Consider the following 14988-nt stretch of genomic DNA (forward strand, 5'->3'; position numbering starts at 1 on the left):
AAAAAAAAAAAAAGAAGATGTGGGGGGTAGGGGCGGTGCACAGGAACATGATGGAATACTACACAGACATAAAAAGGGGATGAGATCTTGCCATTTGTGACAACATGGATGGACCTGGAGTATGTTATGCTAAGCAAAATACATCAGACTGAGAAAGTCAAATACCACATGATTTCATTTACATGTGGAATCTAAAAAACAAAACAAATGAATAAACAAAGAGCAGAATCAGACCTATAAATACAGTGAACAAACTGATGGTTTCCAGAAAGAAGGGGGTGAAGGTATGGGCTAAATGGGCAAAGGCAAGTGGAAGACACAGGCTTCCAGTTATGGAATGAATAAGTTGCAGGAATAAAAGACACAGTACAGGGAATATAGTCAACGGTATTGTAATAGCGTTACATGGTGACAGATGGTAGCTATACTTGCGGTAGGCATAGCATAACATACAGAGATGTTGAATGACTATGTTGTACCTGAAAATAATGTAACCCTGGTCAACTATACTCAAAAAATTATCTTTCTATATATGAAATCTATATCTTTCTATACATGGACACTAAAATAAAACATCAATACCTTTTGTAATCACTCAAAAAAACTGAAACACTTAAATGTAAATCTAACAAAATATGTGCATAACTCTTACGCTGAAAATTATAAAATGCTAACAAAAGAAATCAGAGTTCTAAGTAAATGGAAAGACACACTATGTTCATGAATTAGAAGATTGAACATAGTATATGTATGTATCTATTCTTCCCAAACTGATATATAGTTTTTTCTATCAAAATCTTAGCAAGATTCTTTGTAGATATAGACAAGATTGTTGCAAAATTTATATGGAAAGGCAAAGGAAGTAGCTAAAACAATTTTTAAAAAGAAAAAAAGAAGGTGGGAGAAATCAATATATCTGATTTCAAGACTTATACAGTGGTCAAAGCTGTGTAGTGTTGGCAGAGAGAGAGATACATAAATCAATGGGACAGAATAGAGAACTTATACATAGACCAAAATAAGTTTTTGACAAAGTTGTAAAAGTAATTCAATGGAGGAAGGATAGCCTTTTTAGCAAATGGTGCTGGAGTGATTGGACATCCATAAGCTGAAAAAAATGAGCCTCAACCTAAACCTCATACCTTATGCAAAAATTAACTCAAAATGAGTCAAAGGTTTAGGTTTAATAATAAATACTTTAACTTTATAAAATTATAAACTTTTAGGGAAAAAAATAGGAGAAAATCTTTAGTATCTAGAGCCAGGCAAAGCATTCTTAGACTTGATATCAAAAGCACCATCCATGAAAAGAATTGATAAATTGGACTTAATCAAAATTAAAAAAAACTTTGTATATGAAGGTGAAAAGACAGGATACAGAATGGAAGAAAATATTAGCAAACTACATGTCTGACAAAGGACTATTATCCAGAATATATAAAGAACCCTCAAATCTCAACTGTTGAAAAACAAAACACCCATTTCAATTAGAAACAGACGAGGGACATAAAAAGACATTGAGACACTTCATTCAAAGATGACATACAGATGGTAAATAAGCACATGAAAAGATGCTCAACCTCATTAGCCATTAGGGAAATGCAGACTAAAACTGCAATGTTTTATCACTACATACCAATCAGAATGTCTAAAATAAAAAAAAAAAAAAACAATAGTGCCAACACCAAATCCTGGCAGAATGCAGAGAAACTCATGCATCACAGATGGGATATAAAATAATAGCTACTCTGGAAGACAGCTGGGTAGTTCCTTAAAAATCTAACTGTGCAACTATTATGCAATCCAATAACTGCACTCCTGGGAAGTTATCCCAGAGAAACAAAAACTTACTTTCATCCCCAAACCTGTACATAAATGTTTAAAGCAGCTTTATTCATAATATTCCCAAACTGGAAATAACCCAGATGTCCTTCAATAGGTAAATAGCTTAACAAACTATAGAACATCCATACTATGAAATATTACTCAGCAATAAAATGAAACAAACTATTTATACACTCAACAACTTGGGAGAATTGGCAGAGTATTTTCTTAAAAACCTGATCCCAAAAGCTTATATACTGAGTGATTCGATTCATATAACATTCTTGAAGTGACAAAATGATAGAATTAGAGAACAAGTTTATTGGTTGCCACGAGTTAAGTCCCAGTCTGGGGAAGTAGAAAGAAAAACGGGTTATAAAAGGGTAATAGAAGTAATCCTTAGAGGGATAAAATTATCTGTATCTTGACTATATCACTGGATCTCTCTGTATTATTTAACAACTGCATGTGAATCTCTAATCTTCCCCTCCAGAGTTTTTTAATTAAAAAAAGTTAAGAGAGGGCGCCTGGGTGGCTCAGTCGTTAAGCGTCTGCCTTCGGCTCAGGTCATGATCCCAGGGTCCTGGGATCGAGTCCCACATCGGGCTCCCTGCTCGGCGGGAGGCCTGCTTCTCCCTCTCCCACTCCCCCTGCTTGTGTTCCTGCTCTCGCTGTGTCTCTGTCAAATAAATAAATAAAAAATTAAAAAAAAAAAAAAAAGTTAAGAGAATACTATCAATAATTTATACCAACTGTGAAAACAATTAATAAATTTGTATATATAAATTTATATTTACAAAACTTATTCACACACACATAAGTTTATATACATATGTATATAATTTATAATTTCCTGAAATTGTACGTAAGCCTGTTTGGCTTATCAGTTGTCTTAGTAGAAAGACTTAAAACCATGATTTCCATTTCCTTAGTGGTCATAAGACTTTTCAAACTTACCTTTTTTAGTCAATTTTGTAAGTTTTCTATAACTTAGGTAAGCTCAAGTAAATGAATAAATGTGTATATAATTGCACATACATGTGTGTATATCACACATGCATAATATATATATGGAATATGACTTAAAATAACTATTAATAGCCGCTGGAATGTTATAGCACTGCAGTTACTTTCATCTGTGGTAAATTTGGATGGGATACAGTGGAAGGAGATCCACTCCCCTGTATCATACTTTTGGCATTTGAGACGTAGCGGGAAAACAGTAAGGATGAAGCTTGCGGGATTAGTTGGTCTATTGACGCAATGAGAATGGCATGCTCACGTCACAGCAGGGTTGTAGAAGCTGGAGTGCACTGGTCAACACCCCAAAGCCCAGCAGTCCTCTCATCTGAATCATTGCTGAAGATTTTGGAAAACTGAAGAATAATTTCCTCCTCTGCTCTATATATAGTGCATTCTTTTGGACTAGCCAGCATTCAAACCCTGTTTGTTAGTCAGTAGATTTTATTCTCCAACGGTTTTTATTGTTCTGATAACTTCCATTTGCCCCATGGGTCTGCTCTCCACCTTCTTCACCCTCCTTTCTGCCCAAGATGCTCACCTGTATGGACCACATCAAGAGGTGCACTCTCGGGCGCCTGGGTGGCTCAGCTGGTTAAGCGACTGCCTTCGGCTCAGGTCATGATCCCGGAGTCCTGGGATCCAGTCCCACATCGGGCTCCCAGCTCAGCGGGGAGCCTGCTTCTCCCTCTGACCCTATCCCCTCTCATGCTGTTTCTCTCTCTCTCTCTCAAATAAATAAATAAATAATTTTTTTAAAAAATTAAAAAAAAAAAAAAGAGGTGTACTCTCACCCGCTGGTCTCCAGTTGGGGTTGGCTATTAGGATGCCTCAATAAGAAACTAGGGGGAAGGTCAAGAGTAAGGGTATTTATTACCCTGCTCCCTCTTTGCAAAGTCACCTTTCTGGCTGTGTTCCTGACTAAAGGGAACAACTTTCCAGTGAGCCTGCTTGACAAGACTCTCTCCTTTTGGGTTCTAAAACCTTCTCCTGTATTCATTTCTTTAGGCCTCAAGGGGAACAGCTCTGTTGACATTAAGTCCAGGACAGTGCTTATGGTTTCCTATACTAACACCTCTGTATATTCCCTTTAATAATCTTCCCCAAATTATCCTAGTTTGCATTTGTCATCCATTCCCTCCCGGGATCTTACTGATGCATGTACACTCTTTGCCTTGCCCTGAAGCATCTCCTAGGGGTCGGATATGATTAACTTGGAATGAGCCAGTTCCAAAAGGGATGCAAACATTAAAGCAAAGTCTCGTTCTTGGTACTAGGAAGCCTAGAGCCTCAGGCTTACCAAAATGAGAAAACAGGAAAAATTTGCATCTGGCTTTTTTCCTCCCCCCCACCCCTCATGTCAGACATTCTGTATTACCCTCCCTTAACTGATTGCTGACAGTAATTCTGTAGACTGTTTTCTAATCTTTACCCTGAAGAACCCAAAATTTTGGTGGAGGGTCTTTCAAGAATAAAGTACAGTGAAAATGAAGACAACCTCAGTAGGTAGAGCTTTCCATTTTATCTAGAACACTTCTCATTTTTTAGAAAAATATATATGCTATTGTCCCATATAAATTTTTATTTGAAAAAAATTTTCATTCCACCAATTAAAAAATTTTTAAGCACTGGTTTAATTCACTTTAATAAGTAACCACTGATGAATAAAAACTCTTTAAGATTTAAGAAGAAACTTTAATGGTAGAATTTCAGGTAACAGTGGATCTGGTGACAATGTAGAGATTTAGAGTCAGGTTATTCCAGTCCAGTGTATTTCGTTATGTCTCATAAGGGGCTGCTTATTAGGAACAGCCACTCAAAATCTCTGATGATCCATTTCTTTGTCAACAGAGATGCCTCCTTGGTTATTTACAAATCCTGACCTCCAGCGGAGTTGATTTGAGTCCAATTATTTTTATCTTCCTCTAGGAACCCTACCTAGGCTAAGTGGTAATTAGGCTTAAGCATACCATCTGGTATAATTTAGTGGCTTCCAATTTGTGAGTTGTCGAATCCCAGAAACCTGGAGGTAGAACGTGTTTTTCAAGACCACTTAGCCCAATTTCCCTTCCCTGCTGGAAGCCCTGCTCTCATTTCCATGACAAGTGGTCATTCAGCTACCTGAATGCTTACTTTGGCATTATTTTGCCAGGCACTCCACGTGTGAGAGAGTTTTTCCCTATATGAAGTTCAAAATGTATGATCCTGGGTATGACACCAGCTAGTACGAAGCATTCCTTCTAAAAACAAAGAACAGGTCCCCTCCTTATTTACAGGGCAGTTTAAATATAAGCCAACAGTAATCACGTCTTCACTTAAAATCATCCACAAAAATCACCCATCATCACCAGATCTCAAACTATGAGGACACGGGATAGTTTCCAGACCCCTCACTATGCTTGTAGCTCTTTCCTGGCTGCTCTCCAGGGTTCCTTCATTCTTAAAAATTCATGCTCAGTGTAAAACACAATTCAGGAGACATGTTTTAACCAGTTGAAACCACAGGCTACCTTGCTATACAGACATTAAACTGCTTAATGTCACCAAGACTATACATGCCTTCTTTTTTAGCAGCCAGTCCACACCATCATCCTGACTGATACTGAACCAACTACAACACTCGCATCTTTTTCATGCAAATCCTTACAAAGCCAGGTAACTCCTATTCTATATTCATATCTAAATTCAAATCTCACAAGGTAGATACACTCATCCTAGTATTCAGGTGGGGAAAATGGCACTCAAAGAAGCTAAGTACTTCGCAAGGGTCACACAGTTACTAAGTGGCTTAACAGAGATTGATTACAGATCAAAATCTGTGTATTTTTTGCTAGGTCATACAGACTCTTCATTCATTTACACCACTCATTATTCCAAGCCCTGAGTTTAAGTGGTGTTTAAGACATGTCCCTTATGGAAAGTATATTCCAGTAGGGAATATAATTTATAATCTTGAAAACATTTAAATGCATGTAGGAAAGATATCCAAAAAAACAGGAGAGAAAATGAATAGTAAAAAATGTAAACAGCCAAAACACATCAAATTTTATACTTTAAATGTGTACAGTTAATTGCGTCACTTAACCCTGAATTCAAGGGGGGGAAAGTGCAAGGGAGTTCTACTTTCAGTTTAGATGTAGGATATAGAAGACCACCCTATGCATGGTAACAGGGAAACACCAGAAAATTTAAGAGTATTCTTCTCATTAAAACTATAAAGAGCAATGGATGCTGTTACTCTTAATGAAGTATATTCTTCAGAGGAACAAGCCCTAATAGGTGAGCAAAGAATAGCAGTCACTTCCACACCTGGAGAAAAGTGATTGGGCCAGGTACAGTCAGAGAAGCAAACTTTCCAAAGACAAGGAGAAACCAGTCATGTTTTCAATGACAATGTGGAGGAGCATGACAGATTAGAATCTGGAAGACCTCCAAAAGCAAAAAAATAAATAAATTATTCCTTCCCCATGGTAATTTTTGCTGAGTAAGTGGCAGTAGAACTAGAGCAAAGAGCAGAAACCAGTTTTTCAGTCTAATGTAGTCTTGCTGTGTTTAAATTCCTGGGCCATTCTGAAACTGAACTCCATTTTTTTGTGCTAATAACATTTAAGGTTTACTATCTTAACAACTTTTAAGTATCTTGTACCTGTTGAGGTACATTCCTTCTATATCTAATTTGTTGAAAATATTTATCATGAAAATTTATCTATTGATACACTCATGATTTTTATCTTTCATTCTATTATTGTGGTATATTTTATTTTTGATTTGTGTATGTTGAACCATCCTTTCATCCCAAGGATAACTCCCACTTGATAATGATGTATAATTCTTTTAATGTGCTGTTGAATTTGGTTTGCTGGTATTTTGTTGAGAATTTTTGCATCTATTTTCATCAAGAATATTGGCCTGCAGTGTTTTTATAGTGTCCTTATCTGGCTTTGGTATCGGGGTAATTCTGGCTTTGTAAAATGAGTTTGGGAGTGTCACCTCCTTTTCAATGTTTTGGAAGAGTTTGAGAAGAATTGGCATTAATTGTTCTATAAATGTTTGGTAGAATTCACCAGTGAAGCCACCTGGTCCTGGAATTTGTTGGGAGGTTTTTGATTATTGACTCAATCTCCTTACTCATTATTGGTCTGTTCAGATTATCTATTTCTTCATGATTCAGTTTTTATAGTTTCTAGGAATTTATCTCTTCTAGGTTATCCAATTTGTTGGCTTATAATTGTTTGCAGTAGTCACTTATTTTTTTTTTCTTAAAGATTTTATTTATTTATTTGACAGAGAGAGACACAGCGAGAGAGGGAACACAAGCAGGGGGAGTGGGAGAGGGAGAAGCAGGCTCCGGCAGAGCAGGGAGCCCGATGCGGGACTCGATCTCAGGACCCTGGGATCATGACCTGAGCTGAAGGCAGTCGCTTAACCAACTGAGCCACCCAGGCGCCCTGCAGTAGTCACTTATGATCCTTTGTATTCTGTGGTATCAGTTGTGATGTCTCCTCTTTCACTTCTGATTTTATTTATTTGAGTCTTCCTTTTCTTAGTCTAGCTAAAGATGTGTCAATTTTGTTTATCTTTTAAAATAAGCAAAATCTCTTTGTTTTATTGTTTTTCTGGTCTCTAGTTCATTTATTTCTACTCTGATTTTTGTTATTTCCTTTCTTCTGCTAATGTTGGACTTAGTTTGCTCTTCATTTTTTAGTCCCCTGAGGTGTAAAGTTTGGTTGTTTATTGGAGATCTTTCTTTTTTCTTAATATAAGCATTTATTGTTATAAACTTCCCATGTAGAACTGTTTTTGCTGCGTCTCATGAGTTTTAAATTTTTGCATATTATATTTTTGAATTTGCATGTTGAGCCTTTGAATTTTTTATGTTGTGTTGCCAACTTCACTTATCTCGAGATATTTTTTGATTCCTCTTTTGATTTCTTCTTTTACCTCTTGGTTGTTCAGGAGTGTGTTGTTTAATTTCGCCTTATTGTGAATTTTCCAGTTTCCTCCTGTTACTGGTTTCTAGTTTCATACCATTTGGATCAGAAAAGATACTTGGTATGATTTCAGTCTTCTTGTTTTGTAACCTAGCATATGACCTATCCTTAAGAATGTCGAATGTGCATTTGAGAAGAATATGTGTTTTGCAGCTGTTCAATAGAATGTTCTGTATATGTCTGTAAGGTTCATTTGGCCTAAAATATATTTTAAGTCCAATGTTTCCCTATCAATTTTTGGTCTATATGATCTGTTGATTGTTGAAAGTGATATACTGAAGTCCCTTACTATCACTGTATTATTTCTCCCTTCAGATCTATTAGTATTTGCTTAATATCTTTAGGTGCTCTGATGGTACATGCATATTTAGAAAAATGAATTTCAAAATAATAAAAATGTTTTTAAAAATCTATGAGAGTAGGGCGCTTGGGTGGCTCAGTCGGTTGAGTGACTGCCTTCGGCTCAGGTCATGATCCCAGGGTCCTGGGATCGAGTCCCGCATCAGGCTCCCTGCTCTGCGGGGAGCCTGCTTCTCCCTCTCCCACTCCCCCTGCTTGTGTTCCCTCTCTCGCTGTGTCTCTCTCTGTCAAATAAATAAATAAAATCTTTAAAAAAAAAAATCTATGAGAGTAAAAGTGCTATCTAAGTGGGAGGAAATCTTAAGACAGGAAACTAGAAGCTATAAAAGAAAATATGCATATATTTGTTTGTATAAAAGCAAAATATTTTTTATTTACTCATTCCAAGATTGTTGAATTCCTACTCTGCATTAGTTCTAGATGCTAGGAATATAACAGTGAACAAAACACAAAATTGTCAGATGAGTGGAATAGAGAACCCAGAAATGGACCCTCAACTCTATAGTCAACTAATCTTCAACAAAACAGGAAAGAATATCCAATGGAAGGGAGTCCTGGGTGGCTCAGTCAGTTAAGTGTCTGCCTTCAGCTAGGTCATGATCCCAGGGTCCTGGGATCGAGTCACATATCGGGATCCTTGCTCAGTGGGGAACCTGCTTCTCCTTCTACCTGCTGCTCCCCCTTCTTGTACTCTCTCTCTGACAAATAAATAAAATCTTAAAAATAAAGAGTAAAGAAGAAAAAATATCCAATGGAAAAAAAGACAATCTCTTCAACAAATGGTGTTGGGAAAATTGGACAGCCACGTGAAGAAGAATGAAACTGGACCATTTCCTTACTCCATATCCAAAAATAGACTCAGAATGGATGAAAGACCTCAATGTGAGACAGGAATCCATCAAAATCTTAGAGGAGAACACAGGCAGCAACCTCTGTGACCTTAGCCACAGCAACTTCTTACTAGACACGTCTCCAAGGGCAAGGGAAACAAAGGCAAAAATGAACTATTGGGACTTCATCAAGATAAAAGCTTTTGCACAGCAAAGGAAACAGTCGACAAAACCAAAAGACAACCAACAGACTGGGAGAAGATATTTGCAAATGACATATCAGATAAAGGGCTAGTATCTAAAATCTATAAAGAACTTATCAAACTCAACACCCAAAGAACAAACAATCTAATCAAGAAATGGGCAGAAGATATGAACAGACATTTCTCCAAAGAAGAATCCAAATGGCCAAAGATACATGAAAAATGCTCAACATAACTTGGCATCAGGGAAATATAAATCAAAACCATAATGAGATACCACCTCACACTGGTCAGATTGGCTAAAATTAATAAGTCAGGAAACAACAGATTTTGGCGAGGATGCGGAGAAAGGGGAACACTCTTACATTGTTGGTGGGAATGCAAGCTGGTGCAGCCACTCTGGGAAACAGTATGGAGGTTCCTCAAAAAGTTAAAAATAGAGCTACCCTACAACCCAGCAATTGCACTACTAGGGATTTACCCCAAAGACAGAAATGTAGTGATCTGAAGGGACACCTGCACCCCAATGTTTATAGCAGCAATGTTCACAATAGCCCAACTATGGAAAGAGTCCAGATGTCCACTGACACACAATTGGATAAAGAAGATGTGGTGTATATATATATATAATGGAATATTACTCAGCCATCAAAAAAATGAAATCTTGCCATTTGCAACAATGTGGATGGAACTAGAGGGTATTATGCTAAGCGAAATAAGTCAATCAGAGAAAGACAATCATCATATGATCTCACTCACAGGTGGAATTTAAGAAACAAAACAGAGGATCCCAGGGGAAGGAAGGCAAAAATAAAACAAAACGAAATCAGAGAGGGAGACAAACCATAAGAGACTCTTAATCATAGGGAACAAGCTGAGGGTTGTTGGAGGGGAGGTGGGTGGGGAATGGGGTAATTGGGTGATGGACATTAAGGAGGGCACATGATGTAATGAGCACTGGGTGTTAGGTGTTATATATGACCGATGAATCACTGACTTCTACCTCTGAAACTAATAACACATTATATGTTAATTAATTGAATTTAAATTAAAATATAAATAAATCTTTTAAAAAAGAACAAAGTTGGAGAAAAAAATTTAAAAAATTTTTAAAATAAAGATTTAATTTTTGTTATTATGGTTTATAGTTTGCTATATTATTTATGTCATCTACCTTATTTATTATATTTTAGTCTTTTTATAGCTTTTTTGAGGCATAATTAATATATGAAACACTACACATATATAATGTATACAATTTGATGAATTGGGATATATGTCCACACTTGTGATACCATCACCACCATCAAAGTAATAAACATAACCATCATGTACAAAAACAAAACAAAACAAAACCCCACAAAATTGTCCACCCTCTCAGTGCTTGGGTTTTAGTAGAAGGAGTCAGAAAAGAAACAAATAAGTTAATTATCTAGTATATGCTTAGTGTAAGTCTAAGGAGAAAACTAAAGCAGAGAAAGGATATAAAGAATGGCAGGCCAGAGAGTGTGGGTGGAAGGTTCATTACAATTTAAAACAAGGTGTTCTGGAAAGGCATCACTGAAAAGGTGATTAACGTAAACTGAACCCAAGTTTTGCAGGAAATAAGAGAGCAGGTCATGTGGGATCTACAAAGCAGAAGAGATGATAAGTGCTAAGGCCATGAAGCGGGAACAGACTGGGCATATTTGAACAACAAAAAGGAAGCCAATGTAGCTGGAGCAGAATAAGCAAATGGGAAAGTGACAGGGCATGAAGTTGGATGGTAGACAGAGGCCAGACCTGAGGAGTTTGCATAAGCCACGATAGGACATTGGATTTTACTCTGAGTAAGATGGAAACCATTTTGCTTTTAGCAAAAATTATATTAGCAAAGCTTTGTTGAAATTAGCCATCTTTTTTATTTTCTCAAACCTTTATTTTGAGAGTAGACTGGATTTAGAGGAGAGGGTGTGCAGGAACAAGGAGGGAGAGAGACAGGGAGACAAGCTATGGACTATTGTGATTATCCAGGCCAGAGATGGTGGTGACTAAATGTTGTCAGATTCTGGTATATTTTTAAAGTATAGTTAATAGAATTTGCTGCCAGATGCAATATAGACTGGGAGAAAATGAGAACAGTAAATGATAATTCTAAGAGTTTCAGCCAAATTGGAAAGATGGAGCTTCCAGTAACTGAAATGGGAAAGACTGCAGATGAAGTTGGTATTGAGGGAAGATCAGGAATTCCATGTTGGCCATAGTAGGTCTAAGATGAATATAAAAGAAAGATATCCAAGTGAAGATACTGAGTAAGCAGGAGGATAAATGAGGCATATATATGTTTGTATATATGTAAAGGTATAATACAAGAATATTTTACACATTGACAAGAAAAAGACCCCTTCCCCAAAAAAAAATCTATGAGAAAAAGGGACAAAAGAAACAACAATTTACAGAAGAAATCTGAATGCCCAACAAAGACATGAACAGATGCTCCAACTCAGTAGCAAGGAGAAAAATGTCTTACTATAACAAAGAGATAATAAATCACACCTATCAGATTGGCAAAAATTTTGAAAGACTGCTAATAGTAGGTGTTGGCAAGGTTGTAGGACAAAGGGAATGCTGGTTCACTGTCAATGGATGTGAAAATTGGAACAAACACTAGTGCAATCATTTAGCAATATACTACACAGGTGAAGATGTGCATGTTCTAATCCAGCAATTCCACTTCTAATTATATTCTCTTGAACTGTGGATCTTCAAACCAAGGTACTTGTGTTTTTTGAGGGTATATGGAAGCCTTTCAATGCATACCTGGGCATGGAAAAAGAAATCAGTTTTAGACTTTCAATTTTCCTATCTATTCTTTCCTAAAAGTGATCTCCGTAAAAACAATGCCTGTTTCACTCACTCCAAGGCCCATTTCATGTTTCCTGTTCTTCCGACCCTTTTACAAACGTTCTTCCCACTTTACAATGCTCGGAGCATTGACTTACCAGAGCAAACCACTCCAGAGCAAGTTTTCCTTTGCTACAATAACTGGCGACACCCCAGATGGAAGTGGGGAAGCAGCTATATCAGCTTGGGGCCCAGAGTGGGGATAATGTACAGCAGAGCCCAACGAACCCAAGACGGAATGTGGGAGGGGAAATAATGAAACTTTGTTGTTTTAAGCCGCTGAAATGTGGGCGTTGTTTGTTACTGCAGCATAAATGGACTATCCTGGCTGATACAGAGACAAGGCTCTTCCCATTCTAAACTTTATTATGGTGTCGGGCCCCCAGTGTAAAAACCTCAGGGGCACCAAACAAAGAAGCAATTTGAGTTATTGGTTTCTTCTTTAATAACTGACTAATGTACCATAACCCCAAGGTCTTTTAGTGCCTTCTACATATTTGTTTTAAGATAGAGAAGCAGAGTGTAAAAAACAGGCTCTTTTGGCCCATGCTGGGATATTGTGAACTTAAATTGTGGCGGAGGAAGATGGAAGAAATGACGTCCATTTGACGACTTCATCTCTTTAGTCACGGTCCCGTCACCACACAATCCTTCTTGAGGAAAGTCCCATAAGAGCAGTGCAAGGAGAACATTAGTAAGAAAGAATGAATGCCAAAAAGGGTTTTCTCACATATTTACATAAAGTTAACTCTTTTTTTTAAAGATTTTATTTATTTTATCTGAGAGAGCATGCATGCCCATGAGCAAAGGGGTGTGGGGTGGGAGGGGCAGAAGGAGAGGGAGAGAATCTTAAGCAGATTCCATGCTGAGGAAAGTAGGGCTCCATCTCAGGACCCCGAGATCATGACCTGAGCGGAAATCAGGAGTCAGATGCTTAATGGACTGAGCCACCCAGGAGCCCCACATGTAATTAACTCTTATCAGCTAGTTTCAAAATCCTAGGAAGTGCCTTCATCTGAAAAGAAACGAGTCTTTGAACAGCTGAAGCAGAACAAGTTAGTGATGTTGCTTCATTTACAAGAAACTGGAAATATATTTAAATTACCTAATATTTCAAAATATACTGCAAGGAATCAGGAATGACAATTGAATGGCTATCTTTCAGATTCAACGTACATTGTTCAATATAAACTTACTGTGACTCTCACTACCTGTGTAAGTGTTCAAGGTACTTCTCTGTGTCTTAGTCTCCTTGGCTACAAAATGGGAATAAATACAAGAGCTATCTCGTAAGATTGTTATGAGAAATAGATCAGTTAATATTTGCAGAGCACTTGGAATAGAATAAACACTATTTTCTCTTAAACAACAAATAAATTAGTAAAGAAATATTCCATAAGATAGTTAAAAACATATTTATCAAATTGTATTATGAATTATACCACTTACATAATTGTATAATTATTATGTAAGATTATATAAGATGATCTGATGTCACCTTATAAAATGTTTCTGGTTCCTATTAAATTGTGGTTCAATGTATTTACAACAAATATATCCTTTTTTTTTAAATATTTTATTTATTTGAGAGAGAGAGAGTGTGGGCAAGCAGGGGGAGGTGCAGAAGGAGAGGGAGAGAATCTCAAGGAGACTCCGCACTGAGTGTGGAGCTGAAACCAAGAGTCAGACACTTAACCAACTGAGCCGCCCAGGTGCCCCAAACCTTATTTTTTTAATAGAGAGAAAAAACGTGATGTCTATTGAAAGTATTAAAATTATTTCTAATTTTTTACATGATTCCTAATTATTTCCAGAAGATAAAAATGGGAGTTTTAACACACACACACACTTTCTTACCAAAAGAAGTCCCATGTCTTTGCTTACTCCTTCTCACATATATCATGTTATTTTGGCTACATATTACATTGTGTTACTTCAAATTAAATAATGAAAAACATTGCTACTGTCCCACTTTATATTATGACTTATGAAAATAATAATTTATATTAGAGCTATATATATATAGTTATATATATCACAGTGATATGTATATATATCACATTAACCTCTTCTTCTATTAGTCTATTTTACAGGATGCATTTTTATGTCTCATTGGCTTTCATAATATACCTTGAAACGCATATTAACACACTTATAAATTTTTTAAAATGAAGTCACATTTTTCTAACAGAAGCTTTAATTGGCTGATAGCTTTGCAAATTAAATTTCGGGTTGCCATTTTCAATGAATTGCATTAGATAAATAGATATTGATGAAAGTATCTTTAAAACATGAAATTATAGCTGTTTATAAAAATTACCATAATAGCAAAGCTGTATTGAAATTAACAATATATTTATTTTCCCCAAACTTTCTTTTTTTTTTTTTAAAGATTTTATTTATTTATTTGACAGAGAGAGAGCACAAGTAGGCAGAGCGGCAGGCAGAGGGGGAAGGAGAAGCAGGCTCTCTTCTGAGCACGGAGCCCGGTGCGGGGCTCGATCCCAGGACCCCGGGATCATGACCTGAGCCGAAGGCAGCCACTTAACCAACTGAGCCACGCAGGCGCCCCTATTTTCTCCAAACTTTCTGATTATATTGGTTTAAACAAGATGTCTCTAAGTAAAACAGCAACAGGTATGATTTTTCCATAGGACCGCTAAAACCTTTCTGGTATATTTCCCAAAATCTGAGAAAGTAAATGACTATAGTAACTGTATGACAAAATATTTTGTAAGTCGGGGTGTTTCCAAATCTTTGCTTCAACAAAATTGAAGGCAGATCTAATTGAGCTGTCAGCTGATAGACCATTAACATTTATGATAGATAATTACATTATTTTTTACAGTATAACTCATCGTAAGTTCAAATAATTGA

The sequence above is a fragment of the Leptonychotes weddellii genome, chromosome 12 (genome assembly GCF_054177405.1).
Source record: "Leptonychotes weddellii isolate Sample4059 chromosome 12, ASM5417740v2, whole genome shotgun sequence".
NCBI lineage: Eukaryota > Metazoa > Chordata > Mammalia > Carnivora > Phocidae > Leptonychotes > Leptonychotes weddellii.